Source organism: Schistocerca cancellata, chromosome 6 (assembly GCF_023864275.1).
Source record: "Schistocerca cancellata isolate TAMUIC-IGC-003103 chromosome 6, iqSchCanc2.1, whole genome shotgun sequence".
Classification (NCBI taxonomy): Eukaryota; Metazoa; Arthropoda; class Insecta; order Orthoptera; family Acrididae; genus Schistocerca; species Schistocerca cancellata.
This window is the reverse complement of record NC_064631.1, coordinates 4,515,715-4,530,800: the sequence shown is the minus strand read 5'-3', so window position 1 is coordinate 4,530,800 and position 15,086 is coordinate 4,515,715. Positions and strand designations below refer to the sequence as shown.

The 15,086-nt window shown below is 54.7% G+C and overlaps 16 non-coding genes across 16 annotated transcripts; all 16 read left to right on the top strand.

Annotated features, from left to right (window-relative positions):
* The first annotated feature begins 153 nt into the window (after window positions 1-153).
* On the top strand, window positions 154-272 carry LOC126088730 (5S ribosomal RNA). Its single transcript, XR_007520087.1, has one exon. It is a non-coding gene; the product is annotated as a 5S ribosomal RNA (ribosomal RNA).
* An 861-nt stretch (window positions 273-1,133) lies between these two features.
* On the top strand, window positions 1,134-1,252 carry LOC126089207 (5S ribosomal RNA). The gene has a single exon (XR_007520542.1). It is a non-coding gene; the product is annotated as a 5S ribosomal RNA (ribosomal RNA).
* Window positions 1,253-2,100: 848 nt separating this feature from the next.
* LOC126088729 (5S ribosomal RNA) lies at window positions 2,101-2,219 on the top strand. Its single transcript, XR_007520086.1, has one exon. It is a non-coding gene; the product is annotated as a 5S ribosomal RNA (ribosomal RNA).
* Window positions 2,220-3,080: 861 nt separating this feature from the next.
* Window positions 3,081-3,199, top strand: LOC126089206 (5S ribosomal RNA). Its single transcript, XR_007520541.1, has one exon. It is a non-coding gene; the product is annotated as a 5S ribosomal RNA (ribosomal RNA).
* Window positions 3,200-4,052: 853 nt separating this feature from the next.
* Window positions 4,053-4,171, top strand: LOC126089098 (5S ribosomal RNA). The gene has a single exon (XR_007520440.1). It is a non-coding gene; the product is annotated as a 5S ribosomal RNA (ribosomal RNA).
* Window positions 4,172-5,009: 838 nt separating this feature from the next.
* LOC126090046 (5S ribosomal RNA) lies at window positions 5,010-5,128 on the top strand. The gene has a single exon (XR_007520913.1). It is a non-coding gene; the product is annotated as a 5S ribosomal RNA (ribosomal RNA).
* An 857-nt stretch (window positions 5,129-5,985) lies between these two features.
* Window positions 5,986-6,104, top strand: LOC126089205 (5S ribosomal RNA). Its single transcript, XR_007520540.1, has one exon. It is a non-coding gene; the product is annotated as a 5S ribosomal RNA (ribosomal RNA).
* Window positions 6,105-6,957: 853 nt separating this feature from the next.
* On the top strand, window positions 6,958-7,076 carry LOC126089097 (5S ribosomal RNA). Its single transcript, XR_007520439.1, has one exon. It is a non-coding gene; the product is annotated as a 5S ribosomal RNA (ribosomal RNA).
* Window positions 7,077-7,914: 838 nt separating this feature from the next.
* On the top strand, window positions 7,915-8,033 carry LOC126090035 (5S ribosomal RNA). The gene has a single exon (XR_007520902.1). It is a non-coding gene; the product is annotated as a 5S ribosomal RNA (ribosomal RNA).
* An 842-nt stretch (window positions 8,034-8,875) lies between these two features.
* On the top strand, window positions 8,876-8,994 carry LOC126088728 (5S ribosomal RNA). Its single transcript, XR_007520085.1, has one exon. It is a non-coding gene; the product is annotated as a 5S ribosomal RNA (ribosomal RNA).
* An 856-nt stretch (window positions 8,995-9,850) lies between these two features.
* Window positions 9,851-9,969, top strand: LOC126088727 (5S ribosomal RNA). The gene has a single exon (XR_007520084.1). It is a non-coding gene; the product is annotated as a 5S ribosomal RNA (ribosomal RNA).
* An 848-nt stretch (window positions 9,970-10,817) lies between these two features.
* Window positions 10,818-10,936, top strand: LOC126089096 (5S ribosomal RNA). Its single transcript, XR_007520438.1, has one exon. It is a non-coding gene; the product is annotated as a 5S ribosomal RNA (ribosomal RNA).
* An 838-nt stretch (window positions 10,937-11,774) lies between these two features.
* LOC126090024 (5S ribosomal RNA) lies at window positions 11,775-11,893 on the top strand. Its single transcript, XR_007520891.1, has one exon. It is a non-coding gene; the product is annotated as a 5S ribosomal RNA (ribosomal RNA).
* An 842-nt stretch (window positions 11,894-12,735) lies between these two features.
* LOC126088726 (5S ribosomal RNA) lies at window positions 12,736-12,854 on the top strand. Its single transcript, XR_007520083.1, has one exon. It is a non-coding gene; the product is annotated as a 5S ribosomal RNA (ribosomal RNA).
* Window positions 12,855-13,710: 856 nt separating this feature from the next.
* On the top strand, window positions 13,711-13,829 carry LOC126089094 (5S ribosomal RNA). The gene has a single exon (XR_007520436.1). It is a non-coding gene; the product is annotated as a 5S ribosomal RNA (ribosomal RNA).
* An 838-nt stretch (window positions 13,830-14,667) lies between these two features.
* LOC126090012 (5S ribosomal RNA) lies at window positions 14,668-14,786 on the top strand. The gene has a single exon (XR_007520880.1). It is a non-coding gene; the product is annotated as a 5S ribosomal RNA (ribosomal RNA).
* Window positions 14,787-15,086: the final 300 nt, after the last annotated feature.

Genomic DNA, 15,086 nt, shown 5'->3' with positions numbered 1-15,086 from the left:
GCTGGGACGCCGGGCGCGCCTCCCCGCGCCGTCCTCGAGGAACTGGCGGTTGCGGAAGGAAGCGCTTTCGTCAAATGCGGCCGAAAACTAACATTTTGTGTGTTGGGAGAAAAGCCGAACGCGAATTCTGCCGTGCTCCTACATTAGATGAGCGCCAACGGCCATACCATGATGAATACACCGGTTCTCGTCCGATCACCGAAGTTAAGCATCATCGGGCCCGGCTAGTACTTGGATGGGTGACCGCCTGGGAAACCCGGGTGCTGTTGGCTCCCTTCCTGTTTTTTTTTTGTTATGTCGCCAGCCCAATTTTCAAACTACCTTTCTGTTGTGACAAAGATGCTTCCTTAAGCCTTTTAAACTACTGTAATGGTACGAAAATGCAGTAATTAACTCAGTTTGAGGGAGAATGTGCTAACCAAGTTTGCCAAAAAGACTTTGAAAACGACAAAACAGTACGAATCGGCAGGTGATTTCTGAAATACGTCACCGCCTATTGTTGTGTAGGAGTGTAGAGTTCCAAATTTGATTTGTAACCACGAATTTATTCCTTAGTCGTCTCGTCTCGTCTCGTCTCGTCTCGTCCCGCAGACGTTTGTCGTGCTTGCGCTGTCATATGGACCACGACCCGAGCGGCAGCGAGCGGCAGTCGAGCAAAGTCGGGACAAGTCGGGACGGGGACAGGGACAGGGACAGGAATGGTGCGAATGCACTGCAAACTACGCAGACACCTGGTGTGAGGCGAGGCGAGGCGAGGCGAGGCGAGGCGAGGCGAGGCGAGGAAGCCCACATCGCTACCAGTGGGCCCTCCAGCACGACACTGCCACACCCCGCACAGGCCCTCCGCTGAACACCAGGGACAAGATGCGTCCTCCGCTTGTGTCAAAGGCTGCACGCGCCCAGCGAATGACAGGGGGTGCAACGAGCAGCAGTGCGTCTCACACACGCGGCGGTGCGCCCGCCAATTCGGCCGTCACTCTGCTGGGACGCCGGGCGCGCCTTCCCGCGCCGTCCTCGAGGAACTGGCGGTTGCGGAAGGAAGCGCTTTCGTCAAATGCGGCCGAAAACTAACATTTTGTGTGTTGGGAGAAAAGCCGAACGAGAATTCTGCCGTGCTCCTACATTAGATGAGCGCCAACGGCCATACCATGATGAATACACCGGTTCTCGTCCGAGCACCGAAGTTAAGCATCATCGGGCCCGTCTAGTACTTGGATGGGTGACCGCCTGGGAAACCCGGGTGCTGTTGGCTCCCTTCCTGTTTTTTTTTTTTGTTATGTCGCCAGCCCAATTTTCAAACTACCTTTCTGTTGTGACAAAGATGCTTCCTTAAGCCTTTTAAACTACTGTAATGGTACGAAAATGCAGTAATTAACTCTGTTTGAGGGAGAATGTGCTAACCAAGTTTGCCAAGAAGACTTTGAAAACGACAAAACAGTACGAATCGGCAGATGATTTCTGAAATACGTCACCGCCTATTGTTGTGTAGGAGTGTAGAGTTCCAAAATTGATTTGTAACCACGAATTTATTCCTTAGTCGTCTCGTCTCGTCTCGTCTCGTCTCGTCCCGCAGACGTTTGTCGTGCTTGCGCTGTCATATGGACCACGACCCGAGCGGCAGCGAGCGGCAGTCGAGCAAAGTCGGGACAAGTCGGGACGGGGACAGGGACAGGGATAGGAATGGTGCGAATGCACTGCAAACTACGCAGACACCTGGTGTGAGGCGAGGCGAGGCGAGGCGAGGCGAGGAAGCCCACATCGCTACCAGTGGGCCCTCCAGCACGACACTGCCACACCCCGCACAGGCCCTCCGCTGAACACCAGGGACAAGATGCGTCCTCCGCTAGTGTCGAAGGCTGCACGCGCCCAGCGAATGACAGGGGGTGCAACGAGCAGCAGTGCGTCTCACACACGCGGCGGTGCGCCCGCCAATTCGGCCGTCACTCTGCTGGGACGCCGGGCGCGCCTCCCCGCGCCGTCCTCGAGGAACTGGCGGTTGCGGAAGGAAGCGCTTTCGTCAAATGCGGCCGAAAACTAACATTTTGTGTGTTGGGAGAAAAGCCGAACGCGAATTCTGCCGTGCTCCTACATTAGATGAGCGCCAACGGCCATACCATGATGAATACACCGGTTCTCGTCCGATCACCGAAGTTAAGCATCATCGGGCCCGGCTAGTACTTGGATGGGTGACCGCCTGGGAAACCCGGGTGCTGTTGGCTCCCTTCCTGTTTTTTTTTTGTTATGTCGCCAGCCCAATTTTCAAACTACCTTTCTGTTGTGACAAAGATGCTTCCTTAAGCCTTTTAAACTACTGTAATGGTACGAAAATGCAGTAATTAACTCAGTTTGAGGGAGAATGTGCTAACCAAGTTTGCCAAAAAGACTTTGAAAACGACAAAACAGTACGAATCGGCAGGTGATTTCTGAAATACGTCACCGCCTATTGTTGTGTAGGAGTGTAGAGTTCCAAATTTGATTTGTAACCACGAATTTATTCCTTAGTCGTCTCGTCTCGTCTCGTCTCGTCTCGTCCCGCAGACGTTTGTCGTGCTTGCGCTGTCATATGGACCACGACCCGAGCGGCAGCGAGCGGCAGTCGAGCAAAGTCGGGACAAGTCGGGACGGGGACAGGGACAGGGACAGGAATGGTGCGAATGCACTGCAAACTACGCAGACACCTGGTGTGAGGCGAGGCGAGGCGAGGCGAGGCGAGGCGAGGCGAGGCGAGGAAGCCCACATCGCTACCAGTGGGCCCTCCAGCACGACACTGCCACACCCCGCACAGGCCCTCCGCTGAACACCAGGGACAAGATGCGTCCTCCGCTTGTGTCAAAGGCTGCACGCGCCCAGCGAATGACAGGGGGTGCAACGAGCAGCAGTGCGTCTCACACACGCGGCGGTGCGCCCGCCAATTCGGCCGTCACTCTGCTGGGACGCCGGGCGCGCCTTCCCGCGCCGTCCTCGAGGAACTGGCGGTTGCGGAAGGAAGCGCTTTCGTCAAATGCGGCCGAAAACTAACATTTTGTGTGTTGGGAGAAAAGCCGAACGAGAATTCTGCCGTGCTCCTACATTAGATGAGCGCCAACGGCCATACCATGATGAATACACCGGTTCTCGTCCGAGCACCGAAGTTAAGCATCATCGGGCCCGTCTAGTACTTGGATGGGTGACCGCCTGGGAAACCCGGGTGCTGTTGGCTCCCTTCCTGTTTTTTTTTTTTGTTATGTCGCCAGCCCAATTTTCAAACTACCTTTCTGTTGTGACAAAGATGCTTCCTTAAGCCTTTTAAACTACTGTAATGGTACGAAAATGCAGTAATTAACTCTGTTTGAGGGAGAATGTGCTAACCAAGTTTGCCAAGAAGACTTTGAAAACGACAAAACAGTACGAATCGGCAGATGATTTCTGAAATACGTCACCGCCTATTGTTGTGTAGGAGTGTAGAGTTCCAAAATTGATTTGTAACCACGAATTTATTCCTTAGTCGTCTCGTCTCGTCTCGTCTCGTCTCGTCCCGCAGACGTTTGTCGTGCTTGCGCTGTCATATGGACCACGACCCGAGCGGCAGCGAGCGGCAGTCGAGCAAAGTCGGGACAAGTCGGGACGGGGACAGGGACAGGGACAGGAATGGTGCGAATGCACTGCAAACTACGCAGACACCTGGTGTGAGGCGAGGCGAGGCGAGGCGAGGCGAGGCGAGGAAGCCCACATCGCTACCAGTGGGCCCTCCAGCACGACACTGCCACACCCCGCACAGGCCTTCCGCTGAACACCAGGGACAAGATGCGTCCTCCGCTTGTGTCAAAGGCTGCACGCGCCCAGCGAATGACAGGGGGTGCAACGAGCAGCAGTGCGTCTCACACACGCGGCGGTGCGCCCGCCAATTCGGCCGTCACTCTGCTGGGACGCCGGGCGCGCCTTCCCGCGCCGTCCTCGAGGAACTGGCGGTTGCGGAAGGAAGCGCTTTCGTCAAATGCGGCCGAAAACTAACATTTTGTGTGTTGGGAGAAAAGCCGAACGAGAATTCTGCCGTGCTCCTACATTAGATGAGCGCCAACGGCCATACCATGATGAATACACCGGTTCTCGTCCGATCACCGAAGTTAAGCATCATCGGGCCCGTCTAGTACTTGGATGGGTGACCGCCTGGGAAACCCGGGTGCTGTTGGCTCCCTTCCTGTTTTTTTTTTTTGTTATGTCGCCAGCCCAATTTTCAAACTACCTTTCTGTTGTGACAAAGATGCTTCCTTAAGCCTTTTAAACTACTGTAATGGTACGAAAATGCAGTAATTAACTCTGTTTGAGGGAGAATGTGCTAACCAAGTTTGCCAAGAAGACTTTGAAAACGACAAAACAGTACGAATCGGCAGATGATTTCTGAAATACGTCACCGCCTATTGTTGTGTAGGAGTGTAGAGTTCCAAATTTGATTTGTAACCACGAATTTATTCCTTAGTCGTCTCGTCTCGTCTCGTCCCGCAGACGTTTGTCGTGCTTGCGCTGTCATATGGACCACGACCCGAGCGGCAGCGAGCGGCAGTCGAGCAAAGTCGGGACAAGTCGGGACGGGGACAGGGACAGGGATAGGAATGGTGCGAATGCACTGCAAACTTACGCAGACACCTGGTGTGAGGCGAGGCGAGGCGAGGCGAGGCGAGGAAGCCCACATCGCTACCAGTGGGCCCTCCAGCACGACACTGCCACACCCCGCACAGGCCCTCCGCTGAACACCAGGACAAGATGCGTCCTCCGCTAGTGTCGAAGGCTGCACGCGCCCAGCGAATGACAGGGGGTGCAACGAGCAGCAGTGCGTCTCACACACGCGGCGGTGCGCCCGCCAATTCGGCCGTCACTCTGCTGGGACGCCGGGCGCGCCTCCCCGCGCCGTCCTCGAGGAACTGGCGGTTGCGGAAGGAAGCGCTTTCGTCAAATGCGGCCGAAAACTAACATTTTGTGTGTTGGGAGAAAAGCCGAACGCGAATTCTGCCGTGCTCCTACATTAGATGAGCGCCAACGGCCATACCATGATGAATACACCGGTTCTCGTCCGATCACCGAAGTTAAGCATCATCGGGCCCGGCTAGTACTTGGATGGGTGACCACCTGGGAAACCCGGGTGCTGTTGGCTCCCTTCCTGTTTTTTTTTTTGTTATGTCGCCAGCCCAATTTTCAAACTACCTTTCTGTTGTGACAAAGATGCTTCCTTAAGCCTTTTAAACTACTGTAATGGTACGAAAATGCAGTAATTAACTCAGTTTGAGGGAGAATGTGCTAACCAAGTTTGCCAAAAAGACTTTGAAAACGACAAAACAGTACGAATCGGCAGGTGATTTCTGAAATACGTCACCGCCTATTGTTGTGTAGGAGTGTAGAGTTCCAAATTTGATTTGTAACCACGAATTTATTCCTTAGTCGTCTCGTCTCGTCTCGTCTCGTCCCGCAGACGTTTGTCGTGCTTGCGCTGTCATATGGACCACGACCCGAGCGGCAGCGAGCGGCAGTCGAGCAAAGTCGGGACAAGTCGGGACGGGGACAGGGACAGGGACAGGAATGGTGCGAATGCACTGCAAACTACGCAGACACCTGGTGTGAGGCGAGGCGAGGCGAGGCGAGGCGAGGCGAGGCGAGGCGAGGAAGCCCACATCGCTACCAGTGGGCCCTCCAGCACGACACTGCCACACCCCGCACAGGCCCTCCGCTGAACACCAGGGACAAGATGCGTCCTCCGCTTGTGTCAAAGGCTGCACGCGCCCAGCGAATGACAGGGGGTGCAACGAGCAGCAGTGCGTCTCACACACGCGGCGGTGCGCCCGCCAATTCGGCCGTCACTCTGCTGGGACGCCGGGCGCGCCTTCCCGCGCCGTCCTCGAGGAACTGGCGGTTGCGGAAGGAAGCGCTTTCGTCAAATGCGGCCGAAAACTAACATTTTGTGTGTTGGGAGAAAAGCCGAACGAGAATTCTGCCGTGCTCCTACATTAGATGAGCGCCAACGGCCATACCATGATGAATACACCGGTTCTCGTCCGAGCACCGAAGTTAAGCATCATCGGGCCCGTCTAGTACTTGGATGGGTGACCGCCTGGGAAACCCGGGTGCTGTTGGCTCCCTTCCTGTTTTTTTTTTTTGTTATGTCGCCAGCCCAATTTTCAAACTACCTTTCTGTTGTGACAAAGATGCTTCCTTAAGCCTTTTAAACTACTGTAATGGTACGAAAATGCAGTAATTAACTCTGTTTGAGGGAGAATGTGCTAACCAAGTTTGCCAAGAAGACTTTGAAAACGACAAAACAGTACGAATCGGCAGATGATTTCTGAAATACGTCACCGCCTATTGTTGTGTAGGAGTGTAGAGTTCCAAAATTGATTTGTAACCACGAATTTATTCCTTAGTCGTCTCGTCTCGTCTCGTCTCGTCTCGTCCCGCAGACGTTTGTCGTGCTTGCGCTGTCATATGGACCACGACCCGAGCGGCAGCGAGCGGCAGTCGAGCAAAGTCGGGACAAGTCGGGACGGGGACAGGGACAGGGACAGGAATGGTGCGAATGCACTGCAAACTACGCAGACACCTGGTGTGAGGCGAGGCGAGGCGAGGCGAGGCGAGGCGAGGAAGCCCACATCGCTACCAGTGGGCCCTCCAGCACGACACTGCCACACCCCGCACAGGCCTTCCGCTGAACACCAGGGACAAGATGCGTCCTCCGCTTGTGTCAAAGGCTGCACGCGCCCAGCGAATGACAGGGGGTGCAACGAGCAGCAGTGCGTCTCACACACGCGGCGGTGCGCCCGCCAATTCGGCCGTCACTCTGCTGGGACGCCGGGCGCGCCTTCCCGCGCCGTCCTCGAGGAACTGGCGGTTGCGGAAGGAAGCGCTTTCGTCAAATGCGGCCGAAAACTAACATTTTGTGTGTTGGGAGAAAAGCCGAACGAGAATTCTGCCGTGCTCCTACATTAGATGAGCGCCAACGGCCATACCATGATGAATACACCGGTTCTCGTCCGATCACCGAAGTTAAGCATCATCGGGCCCGTCTAGTACTTGGATGGGTGACCGCCTGGGAAACCCGGGTGCTGTTGGCTCCCTTCCTGTTTTTTTTTTTTGTTATGTCGCCAGCCCAATTTTCAAACTACCTTTCTGTTGTGACAAAGATGCTTCCTTAAGCCTTTTAAACTACTGTAATGGTACGAAAATGCAGTAATTAACTCTGTTTGAGGGAGAATGTGCTAACCAAGTTTGCCAAGAAGACTTTGAAAACGACAAAACAGTACGAATCGGCAGATGATTTCTGAAATACGTCACCGCCTATTGTTGTGTAGGAGTGTAGAGTTCCAAATTTGATTTGTAACCACGAATTTATTCCTTAGTCGTCTCGTCTCGTCTCGTCCCGCAGACGTTTGTCGTGCTTGCGCTGTCATATGGACCACGACCCGAGCGGCAGCGAGCGGCAGTCGAGCAAAGTCGGGACAAGTCGGGACGGGGACAGGGACAGGGATAGGAATGGTGCGAATGCACTGCAAACTTACGCAGACACCTGGTGTGAGGCGAGGCGAGGCGAGGCGAGGCGAGGAAGCCCACATCGCTACCAGTGGGCCCTCCAGCACGACACTGCCACACCCCGCACAGGCCCTCCGCTGAACACCAGGACAAGATGCGTCCTCCGCTAGTGTCGAAGGCTGCACGCGCCCAGCGAATGACAGGGGGTGCAACGAGCAGCAGTGCGTCTCACACACGCGGCGGTGCGCCCGCCAATTCGGCCGTCACTCTGCTGGGACGCCGGGCGCGCCTCCCCGCGCCGTCCTCGAGGAACTGGCGGTTGCGGAAGGAAGCGCTTTCGTCAAATGCGGCCGAAAACTAACATTTTGTGTGTTGGGAGAAAAGCCGAACGCGAATTCTGCCGTGCTCCTACATTAGATGAGCGCCAACGGCCATACCATGATGAATACACCGGTTCTCGTCCGATCACCGAAGTTAAGCATCATCGGGCCCGGCTAGTACTTGGATGGGTGACCACCTGGGAAACCCGGGTGCTGTTGGCTCCCTTCCTGTTTTTTTTTTTGTTATGTCGCCAGCCCAATTTTCAAACTACCTTTCTGTTGTGACAAAGATGCTTCCTTAAGCCTTTTAAACTACTGTAATGGTACGAAAATGCAGTAATTAACTCAGTTTGAGGGAGAATGTGCTAACCAAGTTTGCCAAAAAGACTTTGAAAACGACAAAACAGTACGAATCGGCAGGTGATTTCTGAAATACGTCACCGCCTATTGTTGTGTAGGAGTGTAGAGTTCCAAATTTGATTTGTAACCACGAATTTATTCCTTAGTCGTCTCGTCTCGTCTCGTCTCGTCCCGCAGACGTTTGTCGTGCTTGCGCTGTCATATGGACCACGACCCGAGCGGCAGCGAGCGGCAGTCGAGCAAAGTCGGGACAAGTCGGGACGGGGACAGGGACAGGGATAGGAATGGTGCGAATGCACTGCAAACTTACGCAGACACCTGGTGTGAGGCGAGGCGAGGCGAGGCGAGGCGAGGAAGCCCACATCGCTACCAGTGGGCCCTCCAGCACGACACTGCCACACCCCGCACAGGCCCTCCGCTGAACACCAGGACAAGATGCGTCCTCCGCTAGTGTCGAAGGCTGCACGCGCCCAGCGAATGACAGGGGGTGCAACGAGCAGCAGTGCGTCTCACACACGCGGCGGTGCGCCCGCCAATTCGGCCGTCACTCTGCTGGGACGCCGGGCGCGCCTCCCCGCGCCGTCCTCGAGGAACTGGCGGTTGCGGAAGGAAGCGCTTTCGTCAAATGCGGCCGAAAACTAACATTTTGTGTGTTGGGAGAAAAGCCGAACGCGAATTCTGCCGTGCTCCTACATTAGATGAGCGCCAACGGCCATACCATGATGAATACACCGGTTCTCGTCCGATCACCGAAGTTAAGCATCATCGGGCCCGGCTAGTACTTGGATGGGTGACCGCCTGGGAAACCCGGGTGCTGTTGGCTCCCTTCCTGTTTTTTTTTTTTTTTGTTATGTCGCCATCCCAAATTTCAAACTACCTTTCTGTTGTGACAAAGATGCTTCCTTAAGCCTGTTAAACTACTGTAATGGTACGAAAATGCAGTAATTAACTCAGTTTGAGGGAGAATGTGCTAACCAAGTTTGCCAAAAAGACTTTGAAAACGACAAAACAGTACGAATCGGCAGGTGATTTCTGAAATACGTCACCGCCTATTGTTGTGTAGGAGTGTAGAGTTCCAAATTTGATTTGTAACCACGAATTTATTCCTTAGTCGTCTCGTCTCGTCTCGTCTCGTCTCGTCCCGCAGACGTTTGTCGTGCTTGCGCTGTCATATGGACCACGACCCGAGCGGCAGCGAGCGGCAGTCGAGCAAAGTCGTGACAAGTCGGGACGGGGACAGGGACAGGGATAGGAATGGTGCGAATGCACTGCAAACTACGCAGACACCTGGTGTGAGGCGAGGCGAGGCGAGGCGAGGCGAGGCGAGGAAGCCCACATCGCTACCAGTGGGCCCTCCAGCACGACACTGCCACACCCCGCACAGGCCCTCCGCTGAACACCAGGGACAAGATGCGTCCTCCGCTAGTGTCGAAGGCTGCACGCGCCCAGCGAATGACAGGGGGTGCAACGAGCAGCAGTGCGTCTCACACACGCGGCGGTGCGCCCGCCAATTCGGCCGTCACTCTGCTGGGACGCCGGGCGCGCCTCCCCGCGCCGTCCTCGAGGAACTGGCGGTTGCGGAAGGAAGCGCTTTCGTCAAATGCGGCCGAAAACTAACATTTTGTGTGTTGGGAGAAAAGCCGAACGCGAATTCTGCCGTGCTCCTACATTAGATGAGCGCCAACGGCCATACCATGATGAATACACCGGTTCTCGTCCGATCACCGAAGTTAAGCATCATCGGGCCCGGCTAGTACTTGGATGGGTGACCGCCTGGGAAACCCGGGTGCTGTTGGCTCCCTTACTGTTTTTTTTTTTTGTTATGTCGCCAGCCCAATTTTCAAACTACCTTTCTGTTGTGACAAAGATGCTTCCTTAAGCCTTTTAAACTACTGTAATGGAACGAAAATGCAGTAATTAACTCAGTTTGAGGGAGAATGTGCTAACCAGGTTTGCCAAGAAGACTTTGAAAACGACAAAACACTACGAATCGGCAGGTGATTTCTGAAATACGTCACCGCCTATTGTTGTGTAGGTGTGTTGAGTTCCAAATTTGATTTGTAACCACGAACTTATTCCTTAGTCGTCTCGTCTCGTCTCGTCTCGTCCCGCAGACGTTTGTCGTGCTTGCGCTGTCATATGGACCACGACCCGAGCGGCAGCGAGCGGCAGTCGAGCAAAGTCGGGACAAGTCGGGACGGGGACAGGGACAGGGATAGGAATGGTGCGAATGCACTGCAAACTACGCAGACACCTGGTGTGAGGCGAGGCGAGGCGAGGCGAGGCGAGGCGAGGAAGCCCACATCGCTACCAGTGGGCCCTCCAGCACGACACTGCCACACCCCGCACAGGCCCTCCGCTGAACACCAGGGACAAGATGCGTCCTCCGCTAGTGTCGAAGGCTGCACGCGCCCAGCGAATGACAGGGGGTGCAACGAGCAGCAGTGCGTCTCACACACGCGGCGGTGCGCCCGCCAATTCGGCCGTCACTCTGCTGGGACGCCGGGCGCGCCTTCCCGCGCCGTCCTCGAGGAACTGGCGGTTGCGGAAGGAAGCGCTTTCGTCAAATGCGGCCGAAAACTAACATTTTGTGTGTTGGGAGAAAAGCCGAACGAGAATTCTGCCGTGCTCCTACATTAGATGAGCGCCAACGGCCATACCATGATGAATACACCGGTTCTCGTCCGATCACCGAAGTTAAGCATCATCGGGCCCGTCTAGTACTTGGATGGGTGACCGCCTGGGAAACCCGGGTGCTGTTGGCTCCCTTCCTGTTTTTTTTTTTTGTTATGTCGCCAGCCCAATTTTCAAACTACCTTTCTGTTGTGACAAAGATGCTTCCTTAAGCCTTTTAAACTACTGTAATGGTACGAAAATGCAGTAATTAACTCTGTTTGAGGGAGAATGTGCTAACCAAGTTTGCCAAGAAGACTTTGAAAACGACAAAACAGTACGAATCGGCAGATGATTTCTGAAATACGTCACCGCCTATTGTTGTGTAGGAGTGTAGAGTTCCAAATTTGATTTGTAACCACGAATTTATTCCTTAGTCGTCTCGTCTCGTCTCGTCCCGCAGACGTTTGTCGTGCTTGCGCTGTCATATGGACCACGACCCGAGCGGCAGCGAGCGGCAGTCGAGCAAAGTCGGGACAAGTCGGGACGGGGACAGGGACAGGGATAGGAATGGTGCGAATGCACTGCAAACTTACGCAGACACCTGGTGTGAGGCGAGGCGAGGCGAGGCGAGGCGAGGAAGCCCACATCGCTACCAGTGGGCCCTCCAGCACGACACTGCCACACCCCGCACAGGCCCTCCGCTGAACACCAGGACAAGATGCGTCCTCCGCTAGTGTCGAAGGCTGCACGCGCCCAGCGAATGACAGGGGGTGCAACGAGCAGCAGTGCGTCTCACACACGCGGCGGTGCGCCCGCCAATTCGGCCGTCACTCTGCTGGGACGCCGGGCGCGCCTCCCCGCGCCGTCCTCGAGGAACTGGCGGTTGCGGAAGGAAGCGCTTTCGTCAAATGCGGCCGAAAACTAACATTTTGTGTGTTGGGAGAAAAGCCGAACGCGAATTCTGCCGTGCTCCTACATTAGATGAGCGCCAACGGCCATACCATGATGAATACACCGGTTCTCGTCCGATCACCGAAGTTAAGCATCATCGGGCCCGGCTAGTACTTGGATGGGTGACCACCTGGGAAACCCGGGTGCTGTTGGCTCCCTTCCTGTTTTTTTTTTTGTTATGTCGCCAGCCCAATTTTCAAACTACCTTTCTGTTGTGACAAAGATGCTTCCTTAAGCCTTTTAAACTACTGTAATGGTACGAAAATGCAGTAATTAACTCAGTTTGAGGGAGAATGTGCTAACCAAGTTTGCCAAAAAGACTTTGAAAACGACAAAACAGTACGAATCGGCAGGTGATTTCTGAAATACGTCACCGCCTATTGTTGTGTAGGAGTGTAGAGTTCCAAATTTGATTTGTAACCACGAATTTATTCCTTAGTCGTCTCGTCTCGTCTCGTCTCGTCCCGCAGACGTTTGTCGTGCTTGCGCTGTCATATGGACCACGACCCGAGCGGCAGCGAGCGGCAGTCGAGCAAAGTCGGGACAAGTCGGGACGGGGACAGGGACAGGGATAGGAATGGTGCGAATGCACTGCAAACTTACGCAGACACCTGGTGTGAGGCGAGGCGAGGCGAGGCGAGGCGAGGAAGCCCACATCGCTACCAGTGGGCCCTCCAGCACGACACTGCCACACCCCGCACAGGCCCTCCGCTGAACACCAGGACAAGATGCGTCCTCCGCTAGTGTCGAAGGCTGCACGCGCCCAGCGAATGACAGGGGGTGCAACGAGCAGCAGTGCGTCTCACACACGCGGCGGTGCGCCCGCCAATTCGGCCGTCACTCTGCTGGGACGCCGGGCGCGCCTCCCCGCGCCGTCCTCGAGGAACTGGCGGTTGCGGAAGGAAGCGCTTTCGTCAAATGCGGCCGAAAACTAACATTTTGTGTGTTGGGAGAAAAGCCGAACGCGAATTCTGCCGTGCTCCTACATTAGATGAGCGCCAACGGCCATACCATGATGAATACACCGGTTCTCGTCCGATCACCGAAGTTAAGCATCATCGGGCCCGGCTAGTACTTGGATGGGTGACCGCCTGGGAAACCCGGGTGCTGTTGGCTCCCTTCCTGTTTTTTTTTTTTTTTGTTATGTCGCCATCCCAAATTTCAAACTACCTTTCTGTTGTGACAAAGATGCTTCCTTAAGCCTGTTAAACTACTGTAATGGTACGAAAATGCAGTAATTAACTCAGTTTGAGGGAGAATGTGCTAACCAAGTTTGCCAAAAAGACTTTGAAAACGACAAAACAGTACGAATCGGCAGGTGATTTCTGAAATACGTCACCGCCTATTGTTGTGTAGGAGTGTAGAGTTCCAAATTTGATTTGTAACCACGAATTTATTCCTTAGTCGTCTCGTCTCGTCTCGTCTCGTCTCGTCCCGCAGACGTTTGTCGTGCTTGCGCTGTCATATGGACCACGACCCGAGCGGCAGCGAGCGGCAGTCGAGCAAAGTCGTGACAAGTCGGGACGGGGACAGGGACAGGGATAGGAATGGTGCGAATGCACTGCAAACTACGCAGACACCTGGTGTGAGGCGAGGCGAGGCGAGGCGAGGCGAGGCGAGGAAGCCCACATCGCTACCAGTGGGCCCTCCAGCACGACACTGCCACACCCCGCACAGGCCCTCCGCTGAACACCAGGGACAAGATGCGTCCTCCGCTAGTGTCGAAGGCTGCACGCGCCCAGCGAATGACAGGGGGTGCAACGAGCAGCAGTGCGTCTCACACACGCGGCGGTGCGCCCGCCAATTCGGCCGTCACTCTGCTGGGACGCCGGGCGCGCCTTCCCGCGCCGTCCTCGAGGAACTGGCGGTTGCGGAAGGAAGCGCTTTCGTCAAATGCGGCCGAAAACTAACATTTTGTGTGTTGGGAGAAAAGCCGAACGAGAATTCTGCCGTGCTCCTACATTAGATGAGCGCCAACGGCCATACCATGATGAATACACCGGTTCTCGTCCGATCACCGAAGTTAAGCATCATCGGGCCCGTCTAGTACTTGGATGGGTGACCGCCTGGGAAACCCGGGTGCTGTTGGCTCCCTTCCTGTTTTTTTTTTTTGTTATGTCGCCAGCCCAATTTTCAAACTACCTTTCTGTTGTGACAAAGATGCTTCCTTAAGCCTTTTAAACTACTGTAATGGTACGAAAATGCAGTAATTAACTCTGTTTGAGGGAGAATGTGCTAACCAAGTTTGCCAAGAAGACTTTGAAAACGACAAAACAGTACGAATCGGCAGATGATTTCTGAAATACGTCACCGCCTATTGTTGTGTAGGAGTGTAGAGTTCCAAATTTGATTTGTAACCACGAATTTATTCCTTAGTCGTCTCGTCTCGTCTCGTCCCGCAGACGTTTGTCGTGCTTGCGCTGTCATATGGACCACGACCCGAGCGGCAGCGAGCGGCAGTCGAGCAAAGTCGGGACAAGTCGGGACGGGGACAGGGACAGGGATAGGAATGGTGCGAATGCACTGCAAACTTACGCAGACACCTGGTGTGAGGCGAGGCGAGGCGAGGCGAGGCGAGGAAGCCCACATCGCTACCAGTGGGCCCTCCAGCACGACACTGCCACACCCCGCACAGGCCCTCCGCTGAACACCAGGACAAGATGCGTCCTCCGCTAGTGTCGAAGGCTGCACGCGCCCAGCGAATGACAGGGGGTGCAACGAGCAGCAGTGCGTCTCACACACGCGGCGGTGCGCCCGCCAATTCGGCCGTCACTCTGCTGGGACGCCGGGCGCGCCTCCCCGCGCCGTCCTCGAGGAACTGGCGGTTGCGGAAGGAAGCGCTTTCGTCAAATGCGGCCGAAAACTAACATTTTGTGTGTTGGGAGAAAAGCCGAACGCGAATTCTGCCGTGCTCCTACATTAGATGAGCGCCAACGGCCATACCATGATGAATACACCGGTTCTCGTCCGATCACCGAAGTTAAGCATCATCGGGCCCGGCTAGTACTTGGATGGGTGACCACCTGGGAAACCCGGGTGCTGTTGGCTCCCTTCCTGTTTTTTTTTTTGTTATGTCGCCAGCCCAATTTTCAAACTACCTTTCTGTTGTGACAAAGATGCTTCCTTAAGCCTTTTAAACTACTGTAATGGTACGAAAATGCAGTAATTAACTCAGTTTGAGGGAGAATGTGCTAACCAAGTTTGCCAAAAAGACTTTGAAAACGACAAAACAGTACGAATCGGCAGGTGATTTCTGAAATACGTCACCGCCTATTGTTGTGTAGGAGTGTAGAGTTCCAAATTTGATTTGTAACCACGAATTTATTCCTTAGTCGTCTCGTCTCGTCT